Source organism: Neoarius graeffei, chromosome 20 (genome assembly GCF_027579695.1).
Source record: "Neoarius graeffei isolate fNeoGra1 chromosome 20, fNeoGra1.pri, whole genome shotgun sequence".
Taxonomy (NCBI): Eukaryota; Metazoa; Chordata; class Actinopteri; order Siluriformes; family Ariidae; genus Neoarius; species Neoarius graeffei.
In genome coordinates this window covers 60120721-60134765 of record NC_083588.1, presented here as the reverse complement: position 1 = coordinate 60134765, position 14045 = coordinate 60120721, and the positions used below count along the sequence as shown (strand labels likewise).

General features: G+C 46.8%; 1 protein-coding gene across 1 annotated transcript in view; it reads right to left on the bottom strand.

Annotated features, from left to right (window-relative positions):
- The window catches only part of mylk5 (myosin, light chain kinase 5), a 91227-nt gene that overhangs the window by 52507 nt on the left and 24675 nt on the right, over positions 1-14045 (bottom strand). The window lies entirely within an intron of this gene.

The window sequence follows — 14045 nt, the reverse complement described above, 5'->3', positions numbered from 1 at the left end:
CTGTCGCAAGTTTTTTCAGGCTGGTACTGTACAGTCAAAAATTGAAAAAAGAGTTTTGGCCTACTAAACTAGTCATAGATTCTACTAATGTATTAATTGGAGTCGACATGAAAACTGAACTATACTGGTAGATCTAGATATATAACTATAGTACATAGTTATTCTAATTTTCTATTCTAATACATAGTCTAGGGGCGGCATGGTGGTGTAGTGGTTAGCACTGTCGCCTCACAGCAAGAAGGTCCGGGTTCGAGCCCCGTGGCCGGCGAGGGCCTTTCTGTGCGGAGTTTGCATGTTCTCCCCGTGTCCGCGTGGGTTTCCTCCGGGTGCTCCGGTTTCCCCCACAGTCCAAAGACATGCAGGTTAGGTTAACTGGTGACTCTAAATTGAGCGTAGGTGTGAATGTGAGTGTGAATGGTTGTCTGTGTCTATGTGTCAGCCCTGTGATGACCTGGCGACTTGTCCAGGGTGTACCCCGCCTTTCGCCCGTAGTCAGCTGGGATAGGCTCCAGCTTGCCTGCAACCCTGTAGAACAGGATAAAGCGGCTAGAGATAATGAGATGAGATTCTAATTTTCACAGATCAGAATGCTACAGAAAGCTACTCTGCATCGATGGAAAGGAGCTCCCAGATCCCCTTGAACTGAAATATGGATGGGTGGGTGAGACGAACGGCATGAGCCAGTGGCCGCCAACGATGATTACAGACATTTCAACTTACCTGAAAGTCAACAATGAAGTTGATCTGGAGCATCAATTAATGGGAGAGTACAAGGAGGGCAAGGCATACAGCTATTTCGCATCAAACTTTGTTAGAGAAACACTGTGTCATGGGATAAGCGATGACAGCCCACTGTATCATGGGATAAGCGATGACAGATACAAGGGGTTGGCTAATGATGTCTTTGAATAAGGGTGCCCAGCGACGGGAAGTGATCGCATTCATGATAATACTCACTACAGACAATGATTATTGGCGAGAGTGAAAATCAAGGCGGGTCCATGAACATGAATCTGACAGCTGACAAGGTCGGGATATAAACGAACTTTTGCGTTAAACTGTGTGCTTGGATTCACATAATTTTTTCTGTATACACTCACTTAAAAGTACACTACAGTCTTCTCGCATCCACTGTTCAAGCAGTCGACGTCCATTGTGGCAATCGACAACACAACAGTGTCCCCACAGCGAGCCTGTAGCCTCCGCCATTGTTGACATGCTCTACTTCCGCTCGTTTATGAGGCCTTAACCTTTGACCTTTCCCACAACTCCTTGCGCGTTGCCGTGTTTGTGAACTCGTTTATTCAGGAACTGCAGTACGAAGAGCTTCTGCTCATGGAGATCATGTCATTCTGTTCATAGACAGACCTTAAAGGTGATGTATTACACTCCTATTCCACAAGTTGACACAGTTCCTTGAGGTCTTAATGAAATGTCGGTGACATGGTTTGGTTAAAATCAGGGCTTTGAACCGGTTCAAGGAACGAAAACGAAAACTGGGAACTTTTTCTATTTCACATGGAACAGAAATGAAACCAGAAACTTTATTATTTTTTATGTTCCGGAACAGAAACGCTTATTAAAAATAATGGTAACCGGTTAATACCGGTTTTTATTTCGTTCCTCAAAGTTTCCGTAGCCTACAAATAAAAAAGTCATTCTTCTCCTGCGCAAGTTTCTATGACCCGCTGGGGTTCACTTCCTGTGTGACGTTCGCTGACAGAATGTAGAGAGCGGGAGGGTGGACTACTATCACGTCTCCACATCTTAAATAAGAGGTAAATATTGCAGTCTATCGTTATTCAAAAACGTCAATTTCAAACACGATATCAATATATTTGTCCACGTTAATGAGAGGCTCGCGAACATTAAATGACGTTAACCTCTGTTAGCCTATCAATGCATAGGGCCTGACTAGCCTTTGGTAACACACTAAACGGATTCTCTTTCATTTTTGGCACTTTTTCTGTTTGTGTAGATGGGAAGACATACTGAGAATCCAAATCGCCAACATTTGAAATAATTGTTTTGAATTATTTCTTGTCTTATTTAATGAAGGTTGTAATAGAATTAGCCTACATTTGGCTTAAGCTGGATGAGACAGGGACATAATTTTATAGCCATTTGTTAAACAGCTGGCAGGGAACGTAATTAACCGTTCCGGGAACGAAATTTTTTTTGTTCTAACCAGTTCGGGAACGTCAATTTAATGGTGGAACCCAAAACCGGAAACGTTAAAATTCCGTTTCTGTTCGGAACGAACCAATAGGAAAAAAATTCTGGTTCAAAGCCCTGGTTAAAATACCACATGGATAAAACAGCAGAGCTCCTTTCTCACCCTGTTCAAAATGGCTGATATGAGCTCCTGTTCCTTTAAATGATAATGACGCACCGCTCACCCTACCCCCCACCCCCTTTCACTAGCCAATCAGCTTGCACTTTTTTCATGAATATTAATTCACAAAAGCAGTTCTCAAGCCGTGACCGGAGATACTCTGATGGCGGGTCAGCATAACTAATGAGTACCGTTTGTGACATTTCTTTCGTGTGCAAGTGACATTGTGCTTATTTTCCAAACCGGAAATCCGCCATGTTGGATGATAACAACAACCAAGATAGCGGCGCTTCACTTGTGAGCTGCTGCAGTGCGTTGTGATTTTCTTTTGATTTCACTGCCTTTAAAGAAGGAAAGTGCCTACTTTGTGTGCGGGATATACACTACGTTCAGACTGCAACCTGAAACGACTCATATCCGATTTGTTGTGAAATCCGATTTTTTTGTTAGGCCGTTCACATTACCAATTATATGAGACTTGTATGCGATCTCCAATATGAACGGAAAACGACCCAAAAGTGTCCCGCATGCGCAAATTGACACGTAATAAGCACATCATGTGCTGTGTGTGTGTGTGAATGAGAGTGTCTCTGCGTGAGAGAGAGAGAGGGTGTGTGTGTGAGAGAGAGAGAGAGAGAGAGAGAGGGTGTGAGTGAGTGGGGCCGTGGCAGCAACCTCCGTTGAAAGATTGATTGATTGATTGAAGTGCGCATGATCTCTACATAAACACTGTCTAGTGCAGACATCCCAAGTCTCCCGGAAGTTCCGGGAGTCTCCCGCATATTGATAGCGGCTCCCTGATGCCCGCAAATTGGAGAATATCTCCCGGAATCTAGAGCAAGTGAGCAAGCGCGTGCACGCGAAACATTAATGTCTGCATCGCGCATATGACGGAGTGAGCGAGGGAGTGCGAGAGAGACTGTGTGTGCGCCTGTTCATGTAGCGCATTATGTCATTGTTGTTGTTTTCCACCAAAGAGGCGGGATTAGCCAACGCAGAATAGTGACGTTTGTCTCTTGTTGATGACGTGTAGGTCGCATGAATGCGACCTGTCCGGTCAGACTGCAGTCGCATGTGAAAATAACGGATATGCATCGGAATTAGGACCACATATCCAAGCGGCCTGGGTCGCGTGTGAAAAAAATCGGATCTGTGTCGTTCAGATTGTCAATAACAAATCGGATACAGGTCGCATATGGGCAAAAAAATCGGATATGGGTCGTTTCAGGGTGCAGTCTGAACGTAGTCATAATCGCAGTAATAACGCTACCCGTGACAAAGAGAAACGGTTCTTCAGAAATAATTCCCCAAATAATTAAAAACGGCGACAATACAGATGAAGACCTGTCCAGAGAACGCCGTGCGTACGCTGTGGTTCAAAAATGTACATCGTAACAACTTAACTGAGGAAAAAGCTAATTACACCCGCGTGTGTGTGTGTGCGGCGACCACTTTATGTTGCTAATTAAAGCTATGTTTTCTGCTAATTAAACTGAACTTTTGATCTTTAGCACAAACACGCTTTTATCTGCGTCTCACCTTGCAGGAGCGCCGGCAAACCTACAGTACGTGATAAAACAAATCCAGATCGGGCACCAACACTCAAATTAGGACACGATAATATCAAGACGAAAACTCATCTCGCAGTGTCAAGAAGAAGAAGCAACGGGATAAATGAAAGCTCTGCCGAGAAAGCCAGATTAGATTAGAAGCAGCGTGAGAAACCTTAGCGAGTTTGGATACACAAGGAAAACAATGTGGGTCAACTTTGCCAGGTAAGAAATTAGCGATGCCATTCCATTAATCCAGTAACTTTATTTTACTTACGCACTTTTTTTTTTTTGTAGAACGAGAGAGTTCACGTTGATATCAGGGTATTCAATTGGTGGTAATGAAGCTAAACCCTCTGTATAACCGGACGGCTTTAACATATCAAATTTCAACTATTTCTCTGAATCTTGACTTGGCAGAGAGAGAGAGGACTCCAGAGAATCATAATATTTCAAGAAAGTCAGAGATGCATTACGGTTATTGTTCGCACGAGATGGCATTTTGGATTTGTATATCATCCAACATGGTGGCGGATGCATACGTGACACTATTTTGTCACGTAGTTGCGCACGAAGAATAGAAATGGACGCCAAGTCTGAACAGCGTATTAAAGCTCACGTTTTCTGAAATAGACAGAATAAAAGAAACTGACCGGGTGTCTTATTTCAGAGTTTGTGGGTTAACAGGCTTTACAGATGGATGACCCAAATGTATGTGCACAAGTACTGAAAAAATGAGTTTTTCATAATATGTCCTTGTGGTAGAAGGGGGCGTGGTTGAAGTTCAGCTGTGGGTGGCGAGGAATCAGGTAGAACCAGCAGGTAACACAAAAAGTGTTTCACCTGTGATTGTTTACTGTCAATTTTCCCATGTGTGTTTTTCTGTGTTCTTTCAGAGAGAAGCCAGTAGTCAGAGAGAGAGGGAGAGAGAGAGAGAGAGAGAGAGAGAAAGAAAGAGATGAGTCACAGAGCGCCGTGTTTGTGTGTGTGAGCAAAAATAAAAAGACGCTAGTCACTGAAAAGTGAAAACGGGAACGGAAAAATAAAAATGCATCATGAATTGTCAAGCCTGTCTCCCTGTTCCTCATTCCCGGAGCTGTTCAAGTGTTATAGTCCCCTTTAACAACAGAGTTCTAACTTGGCCTTTTCAGCATATCGGGCCAATATGCAATGTTTCCTTACTGCCACGCCCACAATATTGATGACATGCCTGTAAAAGTTGCCGCTACACTAACAAAACGACTCGTCAATCTTGAAAATGTGGTCTTTTGTTTAATTTTCTCTTGTTATCCCCACGCAGAGGTGACAGTGCAGAGATCATCACTGATCATACTAGTCCAGTTTACCTCCTTCCTTATGCTGTGTTTGCAGTAAAGTGCCATTAGTGTTAAGAGGCGCTTATACGCTATGCACGTAATACGTGCCGGTCCCCGAATTAGATCTGGAGAGTCATGTATTGTAATTGAATGGCTGAAGCAGAAAATAAAGCTGACATTTGGTGAACATCGCCTGGTTGTTTTATTCTTATTCCATAAATATGTCACTAATATAGTTGAATATTAATTATAATAAGTCTTCAATCAAAAACAAGCACAGCGGCTTTTGACGCAAAAAAATCTCATTAAGGGCGGCACGGTGGTGTAGTGGTTAGCGCTGTCGCCTCACAGCAAGAAGGTCCGGGTTCGAGCCCCGTGGCCGGCGAGGGCCTTTCTGTGCGGAGTTTGCATGTTCTCCCCGTGTCCGCGTGGGTTTCCTCCGGGTGCTCCGTTTTCCCCCACAGTCCAAAGACATGCAGGTTAGGTTAACTGGTGACTCTAAATTGACCGTAGGTGTGAATGTGAGTGTGAATGGTTGTCTGTATCTATGTGTCAGCCCTGTGATGACCTGGCGACTTGTCCAGGGTGTACCCCGCCTTTCGCCCGTAGTCAGCTGGGATAGGCTCCAGCTTGCCTGCGACCCTGTAGAACAGGATAAAGCGGCTAGAGATAATGAGATGAGATGAGAAAATCTCATTAATATTACCAAAAACGAGTGACTTTCAGGGAGGCCTGCAAGTGCCAGGAAATGCACTAGACTGCACCTCCGAGCATGTAGAACCTGTGAGCTTTCAGAGGCCTAAGGCGGTCCCTGAATCCCCGGGCCGTTATGACTGGTGACACTACGCTGATATTTTCATCTAGTTAGAACCCTGAGAGTCATAGAAATATCTTTCAATAGCTGATAGAATGCACACCTATGGACACCAAACCTATAGATGTGTTGCAGTAGTTCATTAACTGAACTGGGACTCCCTGACCATTGACTGGGAATTTTACTTGCATATGGTATTCCAGAAGAGGCCGTCAATGCTATTCTAATGTTGTATGCCGGTACAAAAGCTATGGTACGATCACCAGATGGTGATCTGGACTTCTTTGACATAGTGGCTGGAGCGTTGCAAGCCCCCTTCCTCTTTATCATCTGCCTGGACTACATGCTTCGTACCTCAGTAGACCAAATAAAGGAAAAAAGTTCTAACCTTAGAAAGATCTAGAAGCAGAAGATATCCAGCTAAAACACTCACAGATGCAGACTATGCTGACAACCTACAGTGGATATAAAAAGTGTACACACCCCGTTAAAATGGTAGGTTTTTCTGATGTAAAAAAACGAGACCATGATAAATAATTTCATAAATTTTCCCACCTTTAATGTGACCTATAACCTGTACAATTCAATTGAAAAACAAAGAAATCTGTTAGGGGGAAAAATATAAAAAAATTAAAAAAGTACAATAAGCTGGTTGCATAAGTGTGCACACCCTTAAACTAATACTTTTTTGAAGCACCTTTTGATTTAATTACAGCATTCGGTCTTTTTGGGTTCACACCTGCCATCAATTAAAATGACTCTGATTAACCCCAAATAAAGTTCAGACATTTACCCAGTTGCATCCTCCAGCAAACGCCAGGGTTCACAGAGAGCTTACAAGGCATCAGAGGGATCTCAGTGTTGAAAGGTATCAGTCAGGAGAAGGGGACAAAAACATTTCCACGGCATTAGATATACCATGGAGCACAGTGAAGACAGTCATCAAGAAGTGGAGAAAATGTGGGACAACAGTGACATTACAGAGAACTGGACGTCCCTCCAAAATTGATGAAGACGAAAACTGGTCAGGGAGGCTGCCGAGAGGCCTACAGCAACACTGAAGGAGCTGCAGGAATTTCTGGCAAGTACTGGTTGTGTACTACATGTGATAATCTCCCGTATTCTCCATATGTCTGGACTATGAGGTAAGGTCAAAGAAAAACATCCAGGCCCGGCTAAATAAAAAAAAAAATACATCAACTCTCCCAAAAGCATGTAGGAAAATGTGTTATGGTCTGATGAAACCAAGGTTGAACTTTTTGGCCACAATTCCAGAAGGTGTGTTTGGCACAAAAACAACACTGTGCATCACCAAAAGAACCCCATACCCACGGTGAAGCATGGTGGTGGCAGCATCATGTTTTGGGGTTGTTTTTTCTTCAGCTGGAACAGGGGCTTTAGTCAAAGTGGAGGGAATTATGAACAGTTCTAAATACCAGTCAATTTTGGCCCAAAACCTTCAGGTGTCTGCTAGAAAGCTGAAGATGAAGAGGAATTTCACCTTTCAGCATGACAATGACCCCAAGCATACATCAAAATCAACAAAAGAATGGCTTCACAAGAAGAAAATTAAAGTTTTGGAACGGCCCAGCCAGAGCCCAGACCTAAATCCAGTTGAAAATCTGTGGGGTGACCTGAAGAGGGCTGTGCACAAGAGACGCCCTCGCAATCTGACAGATTTGGAGCGCTTTTGCAAGGAAGAGTCGGCAAATATTGCCAAGTCTAGATGTGGCAGGCTGATAGACTCTGACCCAAAAAGACTGAATGCTGTAATTAAATCAAAAGGTGCTTCAACAAAGTATTAGTTTAAGGCTGTGCACACTTATGCAACCAGCTTATTGTACATTTTTTAATTATTTTTTATGTTTTTTCCCCTAATTTGTTTTTCAATTGAATTGTACAGGTTATAGGTCATATTAAAGGTGGGAAAAGTTTTGAAATTATTTATCGTGGTCTCGTTTTTTTTTTTTTTACTTTTACATCAGAAAACCCTTTCATTTTGACAGAATGTGTACATGTTTTATATCCACTGTAGCTCTCTTTGCTGATACTCTCTCCCAAGCAGAATCTCTCCTTCATAGTCTGGGACAAGCTGCTAGAGGCATTGGCCTCTATGTCAACACAGACGAAACAGAGTTCATGTGCTACAATCAAGTTGGAAAAGTCACCTCTGCCAATGGCAAAGAACTTTCCAAAGTAGATAACTTTGTCTATCTTGGCAGCTACATAGCATCATGCGAAAGTGATGTCAATGTGTGAATTGCGAAGGCTTGGGCCACATTGACAAATTAGCATCCAGCTGGAAATCATCACTACCAGATAAAATGAAGCGAAACTTCTTTCAGGCTGTAGTAGTCTCAGTCCTACTCTATGGCAGTACCACCTGGACTTTGACCAAGAGGCTGGAGAAAAAGTTGGATGGCAACTACACTCGCATGCTTTGTGCTGTATTAAATGTCTCCTGGAAGCAGCACCTCACTAAACAACAACTGTATGGCCATCTACCCTATATCTCCCATGTCATACATGAGAGAAGGATGCACTTCTCAGGTCACTGCTGGAGGAGCAAAGAAGAAACAGTGAGGGATGTGTTGCTTTGGAACCCCTCCCAGGGGCTGCACCAAGGCTGGACGTCCTTGCAAAAATTTCATCAGCCAACTTTGTGAAGATGCAGGATGCTGGATTGAAGACCTCCCTGAAGCAAGGAATAACTGAGATGGCTGGAGAGAGAGAGAGTCTCAAATATCCGTGCAAATAGCAAAAACAAACAAAAAAAGATTCATGTTCTGAGACCTGTATGTTGCACACTTGACTAAATCTAAGACTATCAAACAAGTTAAAAAAACAAACAAACAAATGGCATCCTGTTATTCAGCATCATTGACATGACAATGTTTTCTTTAAGAAGATGTCTTTTTAACATTTATGGAAAAGGCTCCAGTGTCGCCTTTTAAGACTAGCATGCTAGCATACCAGACAGTCAAGGGGTTAGATCCAGCATACCTCCAGAGACTGATCTGATCCTACATGCCAGTCAAATCCCTACCCTCCACTACTACTGGTTGCCTGGCTCCTCCTCCTCCTCTCCACTTCTGCCCAGTCCACTCAAGACTGCTGTCTGTCCTGGCTCCCCGTTGGTGGAGTGACCTTCCCATTGAGGTTAGAACTCCCGACTCCCTGACCACCTTCAAACACAGACTGAAGACTCACCTCTTCAGGATGGACCTCTCCTCTGCTTCCCTGCCCATTGTGTAACTGTGTTTCGGTCTAAACCAACCCAGGCTGTGTACGGTCTCGCCTGGTCATGATGACTTAGCGATAGGGTTGTATTTTTCTCTATTTAGTTGTATTTTGTCAGCTCATTTTTATGGTTGGTTTGTTTTCCTTGGCTTCTTGCTGAGTGTTGGTACTTCAACAGAATATTACACTCAGTGTGATTCTGTCAGTTGTTCAATTAGCACTAGAACTTTCTTGTCTAGGGGCGGCACGGTGGTGTAGTGGTTAGTGCTGTCGCCTCACAGCAAGAAGGTCTGGGTTCAAGCCCCGTGGCCGGCGAGGGCCTTTCTGTGTGGAGTTTGCATGTACTCCCCGTGTCTGCGTGGGTTTCCTCCGGGTGCTCCGGTTTCCCCCACAGTCCAAAGACATGCAGGTTAGGTTAACTGGTGACTCTAAGTTGACCGTAGGTGTGAATGAGAGTATGAATGGTTGTCTGTGTCTATGTGTCAGCCCTGTGATGACCTGGCGACTTGTCCAGGGTGTACCCCGCCTTTCACCCGTAGTCAGCTGGGATAGGCTCCAGCTTGCCTGCGACCCTGTAGAACAGGATAAAGCAGCTAGAGATAATGAGATGAGATGAGATTCTAATTTTCACAGATCAGAATGCTACAGAAAGCTACTTTGCATCGATGGAAAGGAGCTCCCAGATCCCCTTGAACTGAAATATGGATGGGTGGGTGAGACGAACGGCATGAGCCAGTGGCCGCCAACGATGATTACAGACATTTCAACTTACCTGAAAGTCAACAATGAAGTTGATCTGGAGCATCAATTAATGGGAGAGTACAAGGAGGGCAAGGCATACAGCTATTTCGCATCAAACTTTGTTAGAGAAACACTGCGATGACAGCCCACTGTATCATGGGATAAGCGATGACAGATACAAGGGGTTGGCTAATGATGTCTTTGAATAAGTGTGCCCAGCGACGGGAAGTGATCACATTCATGATAATACTCACTACAGACAATGATTATTGGCGAGAGTGAAAATCAAGGCGGGTCCATGAACATGAATCTGACAGCTGACAAGGTCGGGATATAAACAAACTTTTGCGTTAAACTGTGTGCTTGGATTCACATAATTTTTTCTGTATACACTCACTTAAAAGTACACTACAGTCTTCTCGCATCCACTGTTCAAGCAGTCGACGTCCATTGTGGCAATCGACAACACAACAGTGTCCCCACAGTGAGCCTGTAGCCTCCGCCATTGTTGACGTGCTCTACTTCCGCTCGTTTATGAGGCCTTAACCTTTGACCTTTCCCACAACTCCTTGAGCGTTGCTGTGTTTGTGAACTCGTCTATTCAGGAACTGCAGTACGAAGAGCTTCTGCTCATGGAGATCATGTCATTCTGTTCATAGACAGACCTTAAAGGTGATGTATTACACTCCTATTCCACAAGTTGACACAATTCCTTGAGGTCTTAATGAAATGTCGGTGACATGCTTTGGTTAAAATACCACATGGATAAAACAGCAGAGCTCCTTTCTCACCCTGTTCAAAATGGCTGATTTGAGCTCCTGTTCCTTTAAATGATAATGACGCACCGCTCACCCTACCCCCCCCACCCCCTTTCACTAGCCAATCAGCTTGCACTTTTTTCATGAATATTAATTCACAAAAGCAGTTCTCACGCCGTGACCGGAGATACTCTGATGGCGGGTCAGCATAACTAATGAGTACCGTTTGTGACATTTCTTTCGTGTGCAAGTGTTCAGAATTGCGGTGCCAGGTCTTAATTATTTTGACCTTTAAAGTAGTAAACAGGCACCCTTGTCAGACATAGTGGCTCCCAACTCGTTAGTTGTCAGGGCAACCGACCTCCTCCCTGTTGTTGTGCACGCGCTGTGCACGTGGACTGAGCATCTTACAACACGCCAACTTCAGACACCCTGGCACCACTGTCCATCACACTGTGCTGCGTGGACTATATAAGATGCGCACAAACATCGAGGAAAACACGGCACACAACAGACGGGGACTCCATGCAACACCTGCTTCTCATCAGTGAATATTTGGATCCGTTTCTCTCTTTCTCTCTTTGTTTCATTTCTTTCTTGCTTTCTATCCTTCTATCGCGGACGTGTCAGGATCCAACGTCCATCATTCGTGCCGTGTGTGCATTCTGTGTGTCCTTGAATTAAAACCACGGTTTACACTGTTGCTCATGAGTGGACATCCATTAATTCCTGTTCTAACCGGACAGCCTGTGTAGCTTGCTGTATACCTGATCCAGTGTCCCTCTTATACAGTCCTTTACCCTGTCCATCACCGTACACCCATTTTTATATGGTCCTTCGAGCCGGATACAGCATTCTCCACAGTCAGGATGTCCACTCATGATGGCAGTGGCCGTCCTCGCCGTGAGCCCCACCACCCCAGGCACCTGGATGACTACGTGGTGACCCAGGCTCAGCGACGGCTGCCACAGGACGGCGCACACACCCAGGATGATTCTTCCCACGTGGGAGACAGCAGGCCCCGGGAGCCATCACACACTCCCCCTGCTGGGCAGACTCCCCTGGACACGTCAGCAGCTATCCTCCTCGCCCTTCAGCAGATACGGGAGGACAATCAGCAACTGCAGCGGGATAATCAGCAGATGCAGAAGGACAATCGGCAGCTGCAGCGGGATGTGCAGTACCTGTTGCAACAGCACTATGCATCACCTCCACGCACTCCAGCGAGGGACATCCAGGTTCCAGCCGTCACGCCTGGAACCCACCCAGCAGTCTTATCATCACCACTGCAGCAGGACAGAACATACAGCCCTGCTGACTCAACCAGTGGACATCGCCGAGCCCCGGTGGCAGAGCAGTTGTCACCTCTACCTCGGCCACACATCGCAGGAGCTGAGGCAGCGACGTCCACACCGCTACACGGAGGAGCTCCCCACCTGCCAACACCACTGATGGCAGAGCTGACAGAGCACCTGAGGAGCATGAATCTGCCACGGGGTCACTCCTTCACGTCATCATCACCCTCTCCTGCCACCCCACAGTACTCAGCGCCATTCAGCCCACGGCGCCCTTCGTCTGCTCAGAGACAGCGGACGTCATCACCAGTGTCGGCCGGTCAGAGGGCAGTGGCACCAGATCATCACAGGCTGTCACCTGTCCCACAGCGACTGACATCTCTTCCCCCTCAGGAGCTGACCTACCGCGGGCCCAAGATGAGAATCCCAGCGTTCACTGAGGACGACCCACGGCAGTTCAACAGGATGCAGCTGGCGCTCGACAACGTCCTACCACCCGACGCGACAGAGCGCTTCAAATATCAGATCCTGCTGGACCACCTGAAGCTAGAGGATGCTGTCCTGGTAGCGGATGCTTACTGCCACAGCAGCTATCCCTACAGTGATACGATGGCAGCCCTCACGAAGCTCTTTGGGCAGCCCCGCAAACTGGCACTCAGGCAGATCAACCAGGTCTTGGCTGAGCCCCCTGTCAGGAGCGGTGACCAGAGAGGCTTCAGGAACTTCGCCCTGAAGGTGCAGTCCTTGGTGGGGATGCTGGATAAGATGGGGACCCAGGAACAGCTTGAGCTACGGTGTGGTTCGCATGTGTCTCGGTTGCTGCCCAAGCTGCCTCACGAGCTGCGTACTGCCTTCAGGCGGTACATCGACCCAGACCGTGTGCCTGTCCCCACACTCCTGGACTTCGCCGCATGGTTACAGCACGAGGTTGGTGTGCAGCTGGACGAGACCAACGACCCGCCAAAGGCAACAGTGAGCCAGGCAGAGCGGCAGCGGAGCACCAGAGGCAAGCAGCCGGCAGCCACACGCTCCACCACTGTCCTGCTGGTAGACCCCCCAACCAAGTCAGCTCAGCAGCCATCAAAGTTAGCTCCATGCACACCCGCCAAGGTGGAGCCTCCAAAGAAGTACTGCCCCTTCTGCAACAGCACGGAGCACTACTTCAACCAGTGCACTGCGTTCAAGAGTATGTCACTGGAACCGAGGCTCCAGTGGATCAAGACCGGGAAGAAGTGCTGGAGGTGTGGACGCGACCATCAAGCAGCTCAGTGCTACCTCAAGGCACGGTGCCCGAAGTGCAATCGCCTGCACCTCGAGGTACTGCATGAGGTGAATGCACAAAGCAGGCCGGAGACTGCGACACTGTCTTCACCCAGCCAGCCATCCACCTACTACCTCGACCCAGAACGGAGAGGTAGTTGTGTGCTGCTGAAGATGGTGAAGGTGCTCCTTCATCACGGGGGCAAGAAGATGGAGACCTACGCCATCCTCGATGACGGGTCAGAGTGCACCATGCTCCTCCCCCAAGCAGCGCAGCAGCTTGGCCTCAAAGGACAGAGTGAGAATCTGGCCCTCCGCACCATCCGTCATGACATCAGAACGGTGCCGGGGAGGTCAGTGTCCTTCTCTGTGTCATCCCTCAGTCAACCGCAGCAGCGGTACAAGATACAGCGGGCCTTCACATCACCCGAACTGGGACTGTCCCCTCATTCACACCCAGTTGAGGCTCTCCAAAGGACCTACCGCCACCTCAGAGGGCTGCCTCTTCACTCCTTTACTCAGGCCCGTCCGCTGCTCCTCATTGGGTCTGACTACCCAGACCTCCTCATCCCCATCGAGCCTGTGCACATAGGCCCACCAGGTGGACCCATTGCCCTGAAGACACGCCTTGGGTGGACACTTCAAGGCCCCACCAAGGCTGTCAAGCATCGGTCTTCCACCTCAGCGTGCCTGTTCATCAGTGCACCATCACCATCAGTGGAGCTGCTGCAGAACG